Source organism: Anabrus simplex, chromosome 4 (assembly GCF_040414725.1).
Source record: "Anabrus simplex isolate iqAnaSimp1 chromosome 4, ASM4041472v1, whole genome shotgun sequence".
NCBI classification, from domain to species: domain Eukaryota; kingdom Metazoa; phylum Arthropoda; class Insecta; order Orthoptera; family Tettigoniidae; genus Anabrus; species Anabrus simplex.
In genome coordinates, this window is record NC_090268.1 from 287,598,264 (window position 1) to 287,612,233 (window position 13,970).

General features: G+C 38.9%; 1 protein-coding gene across 7 annotated transcripts in view; it reads right to left on the bottom strand.

Annotated features, from left to right (window-relative positions):
- Nucleotides 1-13,970, bottom strand: part of LOC136871889 (guanylate kinase) — a 126,887-nt gene that overhangs the window by 30,604 nt on the left and 82,313 nt on the right. The window lies entirely within an intron of this gene.

The following is a 13,970-nucleotide window of genomic DNA, read 5'->3' on the forward strand; positions in this document are numbered from 1 at the left end:
GTAACAAAATAAAAAATAAAGAGGAATTGGAAGTTATTTAGTATAATTAAAACTGTACCGAAATACAGTACATAACTCAGTGTTCTGAACATTAATTTGTTTTCATAATCAGCAATAAAAATATGCAAATTTTGAAGATAAAACTAATTTTCACTTAAGTTATTTCATGAAAGTGCACCATTTTAAAATATATTGTCTAAATAAATATAATAAATAAATATTAATTTATTTCCAACACACCTAAAATAACAAATTGTGAATTAAATTTCATTTGTCCCCAAATTAAAACCATGTGAAAAACTGGCAAAGCATACGACTCTCCATGACATCACATGCACAAGTGATGACAGCTTACTCAGGCTCCTTCATTGTCATTGTGAGCATGAAAACACCGAGTGTTTGTGTGACAACAGTATAACAAGCGGGGGAAATATGCCAAAAGTAGCAGTTTCCTTATCCATTAGGACAAATGAATTCAAACAAGAAGGTTTTATTGTGTTAGAAACTGCAGTGATGTGCAAGTATTCCAAGAGTCTTCTTGACAATAAACAGTAAGATGTCCGGCTCCATGGCTAAATGGTTAGCGTGCTGGCCTTTGGTCACAGGGGTCCCGGGTTCGATTCCCAGCAGGGTTGGGAATTTTAACCATCATTGGTTAATTTTACCAGCATGGGGACTGGGTGTGTGTGTCGTCTTCATCATTTCATCCTAATCACGACACGCAAGTCGCCTACGGGAGTCAAATCAAAAGACCTGCACCTGGCGAGCCGAACATGTCCACGGACAATCCCGGCACTAAAAGCCATACGCCATTTCATTTCAACAGTAAGATGCATTTAATAAACACTGTTTGTCAAGAAAGCACAGTCAAAGAAAGAGAGAGAGAAAAAAAACATTTGTTAAACCAAACAACTGGATCACAAATTGCAACCCTGCAAAAAATGCTGGATACAGGGAATCAGGCAAAAACTTTAAAAGAAGTATTCATCCTAGAAACTAAATAAGCATTCATTAAGGCAAATATTCTAGCTGAATAATTGGACCATACAGCCATTTGAGAATGGATGGCCAAGTAGTTCATGGAAATAGTAACCTGCCATTGGAATATCAAATCTGCCAATCTTACATCCTGTTCTTTAGGGGCTGCCTGGCCGAGGCAGTAAAGGCATGCTCAGTTAACCCGGAAGGATGTGGGTTCGATTCCCCGTCAGGAAGTCGTAAAATTTAAGAAACAAAATTTCCACTTCTGGAGATGCACATGGCCCTGAGGTTCACTCAGCCTACACCAAAAATGAGTACCAGGTTAACTCCTGGGGGCAAAGGCGGCCGGGCGTAGAGCTAACCACTCCACCCCACCAAGTGCCGAGGTTATGGATAGTGGAAGCCTTTACCTTCCACCACTCCAGGGGCATTTGTGGCCTGTACGGAGATGACGTTGCTTTGCTTTGCCTCCCGTTAATTAGTGAAAAGAAACAAACTGAGATACAGGCGTGTATCAGAAAAGAAGTTCTGAGCATTCTGTGTGATGAGACCAAGGATTAAAGTGGTAGTTGTATTTATTTATTTGGCTTCTTTAAGTGAAGAAGTTAGGGTGCCTTACACTTAACCACATTTACAACACTTCTCTGAAGACACATTAACCTATAATTGAAGGGTTCAGCAGAATAAGTTGGTAAAATTGTAAAGTAAATTTTACAAGAGCGGGAACTGAAATTTCTAAAAATCCATAAATCAAACTTCTACATTGGGGGGGGGGGGGGCGGGGGGGAGGGGGGGGGGTGTTTCAAACCCACTATCTCTTGAATCCAAGTGCACAGCTGTGCGCCCCTAACTGCATGGCCAACTCTCTCAGATTAAGTACATTTCATTCCTCAAAGAAAATTATTATTATAAACGAAAATGCGCACAATGTGCAAAATACAAAAAACTATATCACATTACTCTAGTCCTAGTTTTGTTTTTGATATTTGTCTTTTACTGCAGATACTTGCACGATTTCTTTCCCAGTGTTCATTGCACAATTCACACACAATTTTCATTCAGGTGATGAATTCTTTTATTTTGGCAGAACTTGTGATGAAAACCATGTGTTGCACATCGCGTTATTACATGTCAAAGCTCGTAATTTGCTTGTTTCCATTCATCTGTCATTATGATGTCTGTCGAATAAAAGTCTTTTTTCTATGAGAATTTGGAATGTGTTCTCGTAGGCCTTAGTTGTTCTATGAAGAAAGCTTTTCTTAGTAAGACATAGATCAGTCTTTATGGTGCTATCGTCTCGATACCTAGGATTAGTTTCATATAACGAGCTTTAACTTTCTCAAGCGTTATCAAGTCATTAATTTTAAGTTTATCCCAGATTATACAGATCCCATAAGTTGCTATTGATGCTATAGCTGTTTTAAGTAGTAACATTACTGTTTTTGTTGAAAATTTTTGTGGTTGTTGAATGCTGTAAATTGCTTTTATTGCTGATGTTGCTCTTTCTTCAATATGATAGATGAAAGATGCCGATGCTGTTTGAAGAGTAACTCGGAGATATTTGAATTTTGCTACCACTTCTAGAGGTTTATTTTGAAGGGTCAATGTATCTTTTGGAGCGAGTTTACCACCTCTTCTGAAAGTCATTTATTTAGTTTTGTCATGATTTATCTGCAAGTCATTTTTTCGAGCCCATGAAGTGAGTCTGTTTATTACTTTCTGGAGCTCTTCTGTCTTGTGAACCTATTACCATATCATGTGCAGAGAGTAGAAGTATTGCTGAACTGTCCTTAATGATATGTAATGTTTGCTGTCATGATGATGTTGAACAGTAATGGGCTAATCGGATCTCCTTGTAGAACACAATACAATAAAACATCCTGGAAGAAAATATGTTGTTTTTTTCTTCTCCCAGGATGTATCTTGAGCATGTTCTAGTATGCAGTTCCCAGCACAGAGAGTGCTTCTTCCCTTTCAAAATCCAAATTGGTTGTCTGGTATTAGGACATCTACTTCATCAGTAAGATTGCTGTTTAAAATTTCCATGAATATTTTGAAAGGCACCAAGAAGGACAAAATACCGTTTCTTATGCGAATTTATACCAGGTGGAATTCATCATTCAAATCAAAAACACATTTATCAAAATGTCCTAATCAACTATGATCGGTGTAAGTACTTTAAGGCAGAAACAGGTTCAAAGAAGGACATTCCAGGAATCATTAATGAACAAGGGGAGTGTGTATGCGAGGATCTTCAAAAGGCAGAAGTATTCAGTAAGCAGTATGTAAAGATTGTTGGTTACAAGGATAATGTCCAGATAGAGGAGGTGACTAATACTAAAGAAGTATTAAAATTTACCTATGACAGCAATGACATTTACAGTAAGATACAAAAGTTGAAAACTAGAAAAGCAGTTGGGAATTGATAAGGTTTCGGTGGATATACTAAAGACAATGGGTTGGGATATAGTACCATATCTGAAGTACTTGTTCGATTATTGTTTGCATAAAGGAACTTTACCCAATGAATGGAGAGTTCCTATAGTAGCCCCTGTATATAAAGGAAAGGGTGAGACATAAAGCTGAAAATTACAGGTGAGTCAGTTTGAGATGCATTGCATGTAAGCTTTGGGAAAGCATTCTTTCTGATTATATAAGACATGTTTGCAAAATTAATAATTGGTTTTATAGAAGGCAGTTTGTGTTTAGGAAAGGATATTCCACTGAGGCCCAACTTGTAGGATTCCAGCAAGATATAGCAGATATCCTGGATTCAGGAGGTCAATTCGACTGTATCACGATTAATCTGTCTAAGGCATTTGATAGGGTAGATCATGCAAGACTACTGGAAAAAATGAGTGCAAGTGGACTTGGCAAAAGAGTGACCGAATGGGTGGCTCTGTTTCTAAAAAACAGAACTCGGAGAATTAAGAGTAGGCGAAGCTTTATCTGTCCCTGTAATTATTAAGAGGGGAATTCCTCAATGCAGTGTTGTTGGACCTTTATGTTTTCTTATATATATCAATGACATGTGTAAAGAAGTGGAATCAGAGACAAGGCTTTTTGCAGATGATGTTATTCTGTACAGAGTAATAAATGAGTTGGAAGATTGTGGGCAACTGCAAAATGACCTCGATAATGTTGTGAGATAGACAGTAGGCAATGGTATGATGATATACAGGGATAAAAGTCAGGTTGTGAGTTTCACAAATAGGAAAAGTCCTCTCAGTTTTAATTACTGCAATGATGGGGTGAAAGTTCCCTTTGAGGATCATTGTAAATACCCCGGTATTAATATAAGGAAATATCTTCATTGGGGCAATTGCATAAATATGATTGCAAATAAAGGGTATAGATCTCTGCACATGGTTATGAGGGTATTTAGGCGTTGTAGTAAGGATTTAAAGGAGAGAGCATATTTGTCTCTGGTAAGACCCCAACTAGAGTATGGTTCCAATGTATGGGACACTCACCAGGATTACTTGATTCAGGAACTGGAAAAAATCCAAAGTAAAGCAGCTCGATTTGTTATGGGCGATTTCCGACAAAAGAGTAGCGTTACAAAAATGTTGCAAAGTTTGGGCTGTGAAGACTTGGGAGAAAGGAGACGAGCTGCTCAACTAAGTGGTATGTTCCGAGCTGTCAGTGGAGAGATGGCGTGGAAGGACATCAGTAGACGAATAAGTTTGAGTGGTGTCTTTAAAAGTAGGAAAGATCACAATATGAAGATAAAGTTGGAATTCAAGAGAACAAATTGGGGCAAATATTTGTTTATAGGAAGGGGAGATAGGGTTTGGAATAACTTACCAAGGGAGATGTTCAATTAATTTCCAATTTCTTTGCAATCATTTAAGAAAAGGCTAGGAAAACAACAGATAGGGAATCTGCCACCTGGGCGACTGCCCTAAATGCAGATCAGTAGTGATTGATTGAATTTTTCCACAGCACTAGATGATGGTAATAATGCAGCAGAAGTGAAGTTCTTCAAACAGGCAATGACTATACACATCCAGGTGATTAAAGAGCAGGCCTGTTCTTTTCAGTACAGTTAGGACAGGCAACCGGTCCCAGCCAGCAGCAAAGAAATCGACATATGTTTGATCTCCCAGCCGCTTTTCTGCCCAGCAGGGGTGATTTATGATTGTAGTGGGCTTTAAAACATAAGTTCTCATTCCCCAACAGAAATCTTCACAGCTCTGTTGCCAATGCACCTCTTAAAATAGAGGTTAGTCTCTTTTTCTCAGCTCAAACAATTTGCACATGCTTTGTTTGCTGTTTGAAAGTTTTGTATTAATTAATTAATTTTTAATCAATTACAGTGAAACCTCGTTAAGACTTTTTGCAGGGGACAAGGTAAAGAAATGTGTTACGCGAGAAAACGTACTAATGAATACACTAATAAAAACTATCCACTGTGGAAACAATAGATATGATTTTTTTCTGACATGAGGGCATTTTACGTCGTGAATCCGCGGTTACAATATAAACTATAGGCCTATCTACCATTTCTAAAGACAAGAGGAAAGTACTGTATTTAAAAGGTATGAAAAACACGAGAGAACAAATATGAAAACCTTTTCTGCTGTGATTATAAAATAACAAGTACCGGTACACCGAAAGGTGTGAAACAAATATGAAAACATGTGCACAGGGGCCAACAAGAATATCTAAATATTATTGCAGATCACACTCTTTCTAAAACAATTGTTAGGAGCCTTTTATTTTGGAGCAGTGGGTTATTAAACATTATTTTCTTGTCACACTCTTAGACGATGAATCGAAGGTTACACTCTACCATCTGCAACTGTGAGGAATTACTTTGGCTACCATTTTGAATCAAACAAATCTTCGACCAACTTGAGTGATCTAGTTAAAACTCGAAGGTGCGAGTTTTAACATTCGCGACCTCTGTGCGCTTAATGCCAGCCCACTTCTGACACATTTTAATTTTTTCTTCATTATTAAGGAATTTTACAACATTTTCCATACCTATAAATAGGCTATCACACGACAATGAACCAATTATGTCAATTTCACACGATTATGTTACTAATCCAGATACAGGCTAAGTATCACATGACAAATATTAGCTACACTTCACTGCACCACTCAACACAAAATACATTTCTATCTTCTGAATGGAATGCGAAATACAAGCACAAACAGGCTCACTCTGCTATTCAGCAAATCTCACTGCTAACCGGCAAGTAAAACTTAACATTCCTGAGGCCAACAGCTTGCTCCCTGAAAGTGCAACTTAGCCTTTGAAGTTCAGGAAGGCCTTTTCCCATAATCACGCAACTGTGGCGACGGCTCTTACCTGAGTTGGAAATCGCGTTTCTTTCTTTCAGAAGGGATGAAAAATGCAGTAACATTTATCAGGTCAAGGAAAAATGTGATCGTACTAAGCGGTAATAGCAAAAATTCGTGACGCGATAAGCGAGGTAATTTTTATATAGATTTAATATGATGAGAATCAAGACTTCGAATTTACAACATGCTAAGCGGGAAAACGTGTTAATGAGGAACGCACTAATGAGGTTTCACTGTAATTACTGTAATTCATTCATATTTGTGAAGTGTATTGCTTTCCACTTAGCTTTATGCTATAATGCACAGACTATGGGAATCAAACTGGAAATTAACACACCAGAAAACCCTGAATTGAATCTACCAGACTATAGGCAGGCAAACAATCCTCAACTGAGCACTAGTAGCAGTGATTCTGTGCTGATGAGTGAGACTCAAATGAGTAGTAGTAATAATAGTAGTAGTAGTTCTGAGAAGAAAAGAAAGGTGACTAGAACTTTAAGCAAAGTCATTGGCTGGTATGTAACACATACGGATACATTACGAAGAACGTAAAATTCTGAAACTTGATAGGGAAACTACTAGGAAAATTGTACAAAGGGGTCCTACAACTCCAAAAAAGTATAGTAATAATAGGGTAATTGTCTACAAAATTGATGATTTTTGCTGTCACTTGGTGAGACATGTGGTATATACATTCCTTACTAAAAGGTAAATTGCCAACCATACAGGAATGATTAAAACATTTGAAAAGTGTGTGTGGCTTTCCTCCTGGAAAAAACTACTTTACAACAGCTGATAACAAAACTTAGGTGTTGTTTCTGCATTCTAAGAAAAACACAGACTAACGGAATCTAATAGAATAGTAACTTGGCGATATAAATTCATAGACAGTCTCCGGAATTCACATTCTGAGGGGTACAGAGTTGTCTGTCTAGATGAAACTTGGTATAACAGTCATGACATTATGAAGAAAGGGTGGGATGATTGAACTTGTAATTGCATACTGAAGGCACCAACATCGTGAGGGAAGTGTATTATGGTGTTGCATGCTGGAGGCAGTGAGGACTGAGTGTAGATTTGTTTTATTTGTCAACTAAAAACATTGGAGACTGAAAAGCTGATAGCCATGACAAAATGGCAGCTCACGTTTTCGAAAACTGGTTTAGGTTCCATCTCCTAGAGAACCTACCACGTGAATGAAAATGTGTAATCATGATGGACAACACAAGCTATCATTTGCGGCAGCTGATTCAGTTTCCTTCCACGAACAGCAATATTAAGGATATTAACAAGTTTATGGAGCACAATAACATTTTGCATAAAACTATTTTCATGTTTTTTTACCTGTATTGAACTTACTACTAATAGCAACAATTCTTGGTTTATTTTCCACCTAATTCAATACATAAAAATGTTTATTGTCTCTAGAAGGACATTTCATTGCAATAAAAACATTAACAGGGACATGTTTCACTCGTTATATCGAGTATCTTCAGCCTTTTTAAATCTCAAGGTTCAGTCTTTACAGTGAACCTCCTTATAATTAATTTGTTCGTTAAAATTGTTTTACATCCATAAAATATTACGACTAAATAACACATAATTAAAAAGAATTAACAATTAAAATATATCTGTGATGGACTAGACATTGATCATAAAATACTGATGTGCAAGTCACAGTAATGTTCTAAACTACTTTAAGATTTGGCTAAAAATTATTATTATTATTATTATTTCCTCCTCTGCGAACCATGTGACCTTGCCGCAGTGGGGAGGCTTGCGTGTCCCAATGATGCAGATAGCCGAGCCGCAGGTGCAACCATATCGGATGGGTATCTGTTGAGAGACCAGACTAACGAATGGTTCATCGAAAGGGGGGTAGCAGCCTTTCGGTAGTTGCAAGGGCGGCAGTCTAGATGATTGACTGATACGGCCTTGTAATAATACTCAACATGGCTTAGCTGTGTTGATACTGCTACACGGCTGAAAGCAACGGGAAACTACAGCCGTAACTACCTCCCGAGGACATGCAGCTCTCTCTGTATGAAGGATGTACTGATGATGGCTTCCTCCTGGGTAAAATATTCCGGAGGTAAACTAGTCCCCCATTCGGATCTCCGGGTGGGGACTACACGAGAGGGGGCGATCATCAGGATACTGACATTCTGCGAGTCGGAGCGTGGAAAGAAGTTTGAATCGATGTGGTAGGTTAAAGAATATGAAAAGGGAGATGGATAGGCTAAAGTTAGATGTAGTTGGTATAAGTGAAGTACGTTGGCAGGAAGAACAGGATTTTTGGTCAGGCGACTACCGAATTATCAACGCAAAATCAAACAGGGGAAATGCAGGAGTTGGTTTAATAATGAATAAGAAAATAGGGCAGCGGATAAGCTACTACGACCAGCATAGTGAAAGAATTATTGTCGCCAAGACAGACACCAAACCAATGCCCACCACAATAGTGCAGGTCTATATGCCTACTAGTTCAGCGGATGATGAAGAAATTGAAAGAATATATGAGGAGATAGAAGATTTAATACAATATGTCAAAGGTGATGAGAATCTAATTGTGATAGGAGACTGGAATGCAGTGGTAGGCCAAGGAAGAGAAGGTAGCACAGTAGGAGAATTTGGATTGGGACAAAGGAACGAAAGAGGAAGTCGGCTGGTTGAATTCTGCACTGATCATAATTTAGTCCTCGCCAATACTTGGTTCAAACACCACAAACGACGGCTGTATACGTGGACGAGACCTGGAGACACTGGAAGGTATCAAATAGACTTCATTATGATTAGGCAGAGATTCAGAAACCACGTGTTGGGTTGCAAAACTTCCCCAGGAGCAGACGTGGACTCTGACCACAACTTGTTGGTCATGAAATGCCATCTGAAGTTGAAGAAATTGAAGAAAGGAAAGAATGCAAAAAGATGGGATCTAGACAAGTTGAAAGAAAAGAGTGTGAGGGATTGTTTCAAGGAACATGTTGCACAAGGACTAAATGAAAAGACCGAAGGAAACACAGTAGAGGAAGAGTGGAGAGTCATGAAAAATGAAGTCAGTAGGGCTGCTGAAGAAATGTTAGGAAGGAAGAAAAGATCAACTAAGAATCAGTGGATAACTCAGGAGATACTAGACCTGATTGATGAACGACGAAAATACAAGAATGCTAGACATGAACAGGGCAGAAAAGAATACAGGCTATTAAAGAATGAAGTGAATAGAAAGTGCAAGGTAGCTAAGGAAGAATGGCTGAAGGAGAAGTGCAAGGATGTCGAAGGCTGTACGATCCAAGGGAAAGGTAGATGCTGCGTACAGGAAAATCAAGGAAACCTTTGGAGAAAGGAAATCTAGGTGCATGAATATTAAGAGCTCAGATGGAAAGCCACTTCTAGGGAAAGAAGACAAAGCAGAAAGATGGCAGGAGCATATCCAACAGTTGTATCAAGATAACGATGTAGATAATTTGGTTCTGGAACATGAAGAGGCTGTTGATACTGATGAAATGGGAGACGTAATTTTGAGGTCAGAGTTTGACAGAGCTGTGAGTGACCTAAATAGGAACAAGGCACCTGGAATTGATGATATTCCCTCTGAATTACTGACTGCCTTAGGAGAAACCAGCATGGTAAGTTTATTTCATTTAGTGTGCAAAATGTATGAGACAGGAGAAGTCCCATCCGATTTTCGGCAGAATGTTGTTATACCTATTCCCAAGAAAGCCGGTGCTGACAGGTGTGAAAACTACCACACCATTAGTTTCGTATCTCATGCCTGCAAAATTTTAACACGTATTATTTACAGAAGAATGAAAAAACAAGTTGAAGCTGAGTTGGGGGAAGATCAATTTGGCTTCAGAAGAAATGTAGGAACACGTGAAGCAATCCTGACTTTACGTCTGATCTTAGAGGATCGAATCAAGAAGGACAAGCCCACGTACATGGCATTCGTAGATCTAGAAAAGGCATTCGATAATGTTGATTGGACCAAGCTATTTATGATTCTGAAGATGATAAGGATCAAATACCGAGAACGAAGAATTATCTACAATCTGTATAAAAATCAGTCTGCAGTGATAAGAATCGAGGGCTGTGAAAAAGAAGCAGCAATCCAGAAAGGAGCGAGGCAAAGCTGCAGTTTGTCCCCTCTCCTTTTCAATGTTTACATAGAACAGGCAGTAAAGGAAATCAAAGAGAAATTTGGAAAGGGCATCACAGTCCAAGGAGAGGAAATCAAAACCTTGAGATTTGCCGATGATATTGTTATTTTATCTGAGGCTGCAGAAGATCTCGAGAAGTTGCTGAATGGTATGGATGAAATCTTGGGTAAGGAGTACAAGATGAAAATAAATAAGTCCAAAACAAAAGTAATGGAGTGCAGTTGAACGAAGGCAGGTGATGTAGGAAATATTAGATTAGGAAATGAATTCTTAAAGGAAGTAGATGAATACTGTTACTTGGGTAGTAAAATAAAAACTAACGATGGCAGAAGTTTTTTTTTTTTGCTAGGGGCTTTACGTCGCACCGACACAGATAGGTCTTATGGCGACGATGGGATAGGGAAGGCCTAGGAGTTGGAAGGAAGCGGCCGTGGCCTTAAGGTACAGCCCCAGCATTTGCCTGGTGTGAAAATGGGAAACCATGGAAAACCATCTTCAGGGCTGCCGATAGTGGGATTCGAACCTACTATCTCCCGGATGCAAGCTCACAGCGATGGCAGAAGTAAGGAGGACATAAAATGCAGACTAGCACAAGCAAGGAAGAGCTTTCTTAAGAAAAGAAATTTGCTCACTTCAAACATTGATATTGGAATTAGAAAGATGTTTTTGCAGACTTTCGTGTGGAGCGTGGCATTGTATGGAAGTGAAACATGGACGATAACTAGCTCAGAAAGAAAGAGAATAAAAGCTTTTAAAATGTGGTGTTACAGAAGAATGCTGAAGGTGAGATGGATAGATCGAATCACGAATAAAGAGATACTGAATCGAATTGGTGAGAGGAGATCGATTTGGCTAAATTTGACAAGAAGAAGAGATAGAATGATAGGACACATCTTAAGACACCCAGGACTTGTTCAGTTGGTTTTTGAAGGAAGTGTAGGTGGCAAGAACGGTACGGGTAGACCAAGGTATGAATGTGACAAACAGATTAGAGCAGATGTAGGATGCAATAGTTATGTAGAAATGAAAAGGTTAGCACATGATAGGGTGGCATGGAGAGCTGCATCAAACCAGTCTATGGACTGATGACTCAAACACAACACACATCATTATTTATTTTTTCTGTAGGTTCACAGTTTTTACTAACACTATTTAGTGCTAAGTTATTTTTCTAAGTTAAATGTCCTATTTGAAATTAGTGATGTTAGAAGATGAAACCTGCAATGTTTTTCTCTTTGTTGTATTTTCGTTTTAGTTGAGAAACAGCAACATTATTAAAATGCGCATTGAAGGTTTACTGGATACGTCATACTTGTAGTTTTCACCGATCTTCATCTGATTTGAGTCAGCCTATTTTTACGCTGATGTATTTGTTATTGAAGCGTGGTTAAAAGGGACACTAAATAAATGATGCTACAATAACATTCCCGTGCCAAACCCTATACCCACCAAGGCAGCTGCTTTGCAGGAAATCAAATCAGCCAATATCAGTAAAAGGTACGATGTCGGAGCCTCATGCAGACACTAAGTGTTACGACTCCCTCCATATCTATGTATTTTAAACCCCACAGAAATGATCTGGGCTCAAATGAAGTCGTATGTTTGGAAAAATAATGTTTTCCCACCTTTCAGTGCTAGTGTGAGTCAACTTCTGTGTGAAGGAGCTGGAACAATCGGTCCCAAGAGCTGGTCTGATTGTTTTCAACACACTATTAAGATAGAAGAGAAGTACATGTGACACTGATAGCAACCAAGATAGATTTGCGATTCACCTAGCAGAAAATGATGAGGACGACAAATAGAGGTAAGGTAAGATAAATATTGCATTTTATTTTTTAAAGTAGCTACGTTTGTTGGCTACTTTATGTCTGAACAACACATTCTGACTTTTATTGTTATTATTATTATTATTATTATTATTATTATTATTATTTCCTGTTCCACAGCCAAATGGTTAGTGTGCTGGCCTTTGGTCCAAGCTGCACAAGTTAAAAGGGGTGTAAAACCCATATTATTATTATTATTATTATTATTCTTTTCTTTCTTTGTTTCGGCCTGCTGTGGACCACGTTATTTCAACCGTTTGCATCCTTGAGCTTTAATTCTTCCCCAGTACTCACGCATTCTCATTCTGTGAGCCTCCTTCCTTTCATCAGTCCACTTCTTGCCTGTTTTCAACTTTGGCCTTTCTTGGAACCTCTTGTATCCCTGGAGCTTTTTCTGGAGAGGAGCACGTTTCTGGATGTCTTCGAGTGTGATTCCTATTTCTTGAAGGTCTTTTTCAACTTCGATAAACCAGGGTCCCTTGGTTTTCTTGTTAAGAAAGTAGGAAAAGATCCTATTGGTTTGTCTCTGTGTGCTCATGCGTGCTATATGGCCATAAAAATTAATCCTCCTTTTCCGAATCGTGTCCGTTATCCTCTCCATATGTTTGTACAGATCGCTGTTGTGTCGTCTCCTGTACTCACCATTTTCTTTGATTGGTCCAAGAATCTTTCTCAGGATTTTTCTTTCTTTAGCTTCTAGCTTCTCCATCAGACCTTTTCTGTTCATTGCAAGGCATTCTGCTGCGTACAGTGCTTCCGGGCGTACAACCGACCAATAATGCCTAAGCTTGGCGTTGATGGACACTGATCTTTTGTTGTAGACATTCCTAGACAGCTGATATGCCACCTCCATCTTGTTGATTCTGCACATGATTGCTTCTTTCTCAGAGTTGTTAGGTACTATCCACTCGCCTAAGTACTTAAACTTTTCCACCTGCTTGATTTTTCCCTGTTCCACAATGAGCTCTCTGGGGGCTGGCTTGATGTTGGTTATAAACTCTGTTTTTTGGAAAGAGATTTGGAGGCCAGCTTTTGCTGCTTGGATTCTCAGTTGGTTAATTTGCTTTTCAGCAGTATCTAGGGAATCAGAAAAGATCGCTAGGTCATCTGCAAAAGCTAGGCAGTCTATGATAAGATCATCTTTCTTATATCCTATTCTAAGGCCATTCTCAACCTCTTCCTTGCACATCTCCTTGCGCCATTCCCGAATGATTTTCTCCAGAGCGCAGTTGAAGAGAAGCGGTGATAGTCCATCCCCTTGCCTAACACCAGTCTTGATTTCAAAGACGTTCGAAATTTCTCCCCTGAATTTCACCCTGGACGTAGTGCTGGTTAAGGTCTGTTGAATGATAGCTCTCGTTTTGTTGTCTAAGCCCATTTCCTTCAGAATGCGGAGGAGTGTGTGTCGGTCTATGGAGTCGTAGGCTTTTTGGAAGTCAACAAAAGTAACTACAAAATTCTTATTCCTGGATTTTAGGTACGACAGGACAGACTTAAGGTTCATGATCTGCTCTGCACAAGATCGTCCTTTTCTAAAGCCTCCTTGGTATTCACCCAACTGTGAATCAAGTTGCTCTTCTGCCCGAGTTTGAAGGGCTTTGGAGAGAATTTTGTATGTTACTGCGAGAAGGGAGATGCCGCGATAGTTGTTTACATCTGTTTTGTCACCTTTCTTATGTAGGGGATGAATCAG